At 42.5% G+C, this 4624-nt stretch overlaps 1 pseudogene; it reads left to right on the top strand.

Moving 5' to 3' along the window:
* Positions 1 to 1220: 1220 nt before the first annotated feature.
* Positions 1221 to 2145, top strand: LOC138149645 (mediator of RNA polymerase II transcription subunit 27-like; annotated as a pseudogene).
* The last annotated feature ends 2479 nt before the right edge of the window (positions 2146 to 4624 follow it).

Below are 4624 nucleotides of genomic sequence, written 5' to 3'. Positions count from 1 at the left end.
GCACAAACTTGGTGTGGGCTTCCACTCCAGTCACTTCCAATACATGTTAAAAAATGACTCTAAACAAATTTTAGAGCTACAGAACCCAAAAAGTAACAGAGAGAAACAAATGTCCCATTGAAGGCAGCCTGGCAGGCTGACAGGAAAGATCTAACACACGTGAGCTGCCCAGTTCCTGGCCCTAGGGCAGCCCCCAACCAGCAGTGGTCAGAGCAGGCTTCAGGAGAGTGAATCACCAGCAGCTGTGGTAGTTTCCAGACTTCTCAACCCATAAACTCCAAAGATAAATTAAAAGGTCAGTGTGGAACTCTGTTGAAATAGGGGGACAGAAGAGTTCAGTCCAGCCCCTGCCCCTGGGGAAAAGAGGTGGTGGAGGCACAGTGGTGGCTGCAGATGCTGCTTCGTAGCTGCTTCCGGAGCTCCTGGCCTGCAGATCATAGGGGGACCAAGTGACCATTCAGAGGGTAATTGCTCTTGCTTTAACCTGCTTGGATCTGGATCACAGTCTTGGGTGGTGGTCCCAGGGCATGTGACCAGTGTGCCAGAGTTTGTGGGGGGCTGTAGAGAGGGCACCCATCTTATATCTCCAGCAGCTTCAAAAACCCCAGCGATTTGGTACAAAGCTCTCTCCATTCTGGAAGGAGAGTTCTACCGTGGCAAAGAGCTCAAAAGTCAAGTAATTGGATGGCAATATGAACAAGCAGAGGAAACACAAATAGACCACAGAATCCTTTTTGGGGGACAAAAAGGATCAAAGCATGGAATGGGAGGAAGACAACAAAGTCAGAACTCCTGCATCAAAAGCTTCTAAGAAAAATATGAATTGGTTACAGGCCATGGAGGAGCTCAAGAAGGATTTGAAAATCAAGTAAGAGAAGTGGAGGAAAAATTGGGAAGAGAAATGAGAGTGATGCAAAAAAATCATGAAAAGCAAGTCAAAAGCCTGCTAAAGGAGACCCAAAAGAATACTGAACAATACCAGGCTCACTTTTGACCAGTCAGGAAGTTATAATTACATCAATCAACTAGCATTATTAAGCATTTACTATAAGCATTAGGGATACAAGGAAAAGGTAAAATCTATCTCTGCCCTCAGGTAACTTACATTCTAACAGAGGTTGTAATGTGTACATAAATAGCCATTTACAAGATACAAACAGAGTAGGTATGGCCCTGGCAGCTGGCTTGGAGAGCGGAGGCCCAGGTTGCTACCATTCACCATGGAGGACGTGTTGAAAATTGGGGTGAATCTGGAGGCCTTCACTCAAGCCACTGGTGCCATCCAGGAACTGCACTCCAGCATGAGCCGGGTGTTCCACTGCCTGAAGGATGCCAGAAAAAGTCCATCACTGGAGGGCCGGGAAAAGGCCTTTATCACCCACTTCCAGGACCACCTGCACCCTGTCAATCAGAACCTTGATGAACTGGAGCGTCTGAGTAACCTGGTAGGTAAGCCATCTGAGAACCACACTCTCCATAATAGTAGATTGTTAAGGCTAGATCCTATTCAGGACAGGACTCCTCTCTATGCCAGCTTCTTTTAGCATGTAAGTGGTCAAACAAGTTGCAGTACCATGCAAGTCTAGCTCCTGGGTCTCCTGAATCAACAGTCTCTGGAACATCCTGCCAACCAGATGAGTGTATCTGCAAAACGGAGACCTAAAGCTCAGCCCACAACCCTTGTTTACCACCCCATTAGCTGATGATGCAATCAGCCACATTGATAGGATGTTTCCTAAGATGTCAATTCATTTGTCCAGACCCAGTGGAACATCTTCAATGCTTTTGGTTATTTTAGGAAAGGTACTGAAAGTCACTGTGGTCATGAGGGGTCTCTTCATTGATTGAACAATTGTGAAAGGATACAATGAAAGCATATACACAGAAGACAGAAAGCTTGACATATGGTCTAAGTCCAACTATCAGGTGTTCCAAAAGGTTCATGCCACCACTGCCTTCCTCCATTATCAGTTGCCCCAGATGCCAGATGTTGTGGTCAGGTCCTTCATGACCTGGTTAAGAAGTTACATAAAGCTGTTCCAGGCTTCATGCCAGTGTTGCAGAATATTTTTGCAAGTTGGCCTTCCTCCCACATGGAGGGATTTCCAAACCCTCAAAGCCTTTCATGACACCTGCAAACAGTAACCCTACCCAGCCCTGCTTTCAGACATTCAGGATGACAAGCAGGTGGAAAAATAAACCCAGCACCCAAAACTTTTCCAGATCAACCTAAACAATATTGATGGCTCAGTAGTAACTCTCTTCTCAACATCAATACATTCATTCTTTTTCTTTAATAACAGTGCTTTTCTGTATATTAAGGCTGAACCAGTGCTGTTGGATACCATATTGTCTCTGTGGTTGATGGGGACTAATTTTATACTTCAGCTGGTGCACAGAAGGAAAAGAGGACTTTTTGTGAACATAATATAAGAAAGTAATGCAGCGTATTCTGCATGTGTTAGTGGTGAGCTCATCCTTCTGGATCAGTCTTCTAAGTCATTTTCAAGAGCTATTGTCATTTTAATGAGAACTTCACACATGGTGCCAGAAATCTACATTTTTAAATAACTTATTTTTATAAGCAATAAACTCTTTATTCTCAAAAAAAAAAAGATACAAACAGAGCAGATAACCTTAGACAGGAAGTCACTAGCAGCTGGGAAGACTAAGAAAAGCCTCTTATGGAAGGTGACATTCGAGCTGAGTCTTAAAAAAAAAGTCCCAGATTCTAAGAGGGAACAGCGAAAAGGGAGAACACTCTAGGTATGAGGGACAGCCACAAAAACATGGAGACTGAAAATGGTGTGCCTTGAATGAAAAAAAAAATAGCAAGTGGAATTAAAGGCTAGATCATAAAGCATTTTATGGAGAGTAATATGTAAAAATACTAGGAAGGTAGGAAAAGTCTAGACTGTGAAGAAATAGAAATAGGAGAAAGGAGTTTATAGTTTATCCTTGAGGTCGCAAAGAACCCCTAGAGTTTGCTGAGTAGGAGGATGACAATCAGATCTCTACTTCAGGAAAATCATTTTGGTGAATATGTGGAGAATGGATTGGCGTGGGAATAGATATGAAGCAAGGAAACCAATTAAGAGGCAACTGCAATAGACCAGTGATAATCCTGTGGTGGTGACTGTGCAGAGAAAGGAGATAAACGTGGAAGATTTTGTATAAATCAAAACAACAAGATTGGGCAATGGTTTGGATATGTAGGATAAATAAGCGAGAGAAATTTAGGATAACACTGAGGTTGTGTGCCTGAGTTATTAGAAGGAGGATTACAGGAAAATTCAGGAGAGGGGCAAAGTGGGGGTAAAGGGTAATGAGTTCTGCTTTGGACATGTTGAGTTAAGATGTCCACAATGCTTCTAGATCGAAATGTCTAATGGATAGTTGATGATGCAAGACTGAAGCTCCAAAGAGAGATAAAGAGTGGGAATGAAAATTGCATCCGTGTTGATAAGGTCTCCTAATGAGAAAGTAAGGAGAGAAAAGAAGAGGGTCCAGTATCGAGCCTTGGGGGACACCTAGAGTAACTGAAGGTTACATGGATGTGTAACCTCAGCTTAGGAGGCTGAGGGGGAACAGGCTGACATTTAGGAGGAGAAATAGGTGAGGTCATAGTTAAGAAAACATGGTGGGTTTCTAATATAGGTACTCTACCCATATTATTACTAAATCACTCAGCTAATATTCTCCTACTCTGCCTCTGCCCAAAAGGAAAAAGGGGGGGGGGAATGAAAAAAAGTAATAAAAACTCACATCCTTGTATCTCTAATAAAAATGTGCAGAGTATGAGTAATAAATAATAAGCTGGAGATATTAACATAAAGCAAGTAAGATAAAACTTCACAGGCATCACAGAGAATTAATGGAATGTGACTCATGACCAGAATGTAGCAATAGAAAGATATACTGTGTACTTTTGTCCAAAGAAACCCATTAGACAAATGTCTAATATAATAGCATTGTCTTTCAAGAAGACATGATCCTGTGTCAATATTCAGGAACTAGCAGGGGAAAGTGAATAGAGATTATAGACTCTTGCTGTGTAACAGGTTGCCAACCATGAATACCACAGGGGCACAACCCTATTACTTCCACACTCTTTGGTTCATTTAGTCCCCACCAACTGGCACCTCTTTATCCTCTTGTAAGTTCAGCCATTACTAACAAATCACTAAGACTCCATCTCAGTAATTACTGCAAGAATAAAACCATTTACTTAATATAACAGCATCATGAAACCAAGAAAATACAATAGTAGCATCACCCAAACCAGTGGATTTATCTGCTTCCAACTCCTGGAGCAGAGAATTTTGAATCTAATCTCTCCCCAACCCTGGTCTGGAGGTCAATCTAGAGAACTTCAAAATGTTGGGATGATACCTTGCTCATCACCACAAGAACATCAAGTCTTTAGGTCTGGGAAGCTATGGTCACTTGATCAGGACTTGGCTCAACCCAGTAACTCTGTTCTCATATGGAGATGCAGTACGCAGGGCCTGGGAGAGTGTAGACTGCCATGAGTCACTAGCCAAACATAGCTTCTACATGGACCAGACTACTGCTTCAAATAGCAGCCCACCACAGGAAAGGTAAATGACCTTTAGTGCCAGCA

The sequence above is a fragment of the Petaurus breviceps genome, unplaced genomic scaffold (assembly GCF_028583685.1).
Source record: "Petaurus breviceps papuanus isolate PSGF00001 unplaced genomic scaffold, PetGlider_PUasm1.0 90847, whole genome shotgun sequence".
NCBI lineage: Eukaryota > Metazoa > Chordata > Mammalia > Diprotodontia > Petauridae > Petaurus > Petaurus breviceps.
The sequence above is the reverse complement of the archived record's forward strand: the minus strand, read 5'-3'. Positions and strand labels throughout refer to the sequence as shown.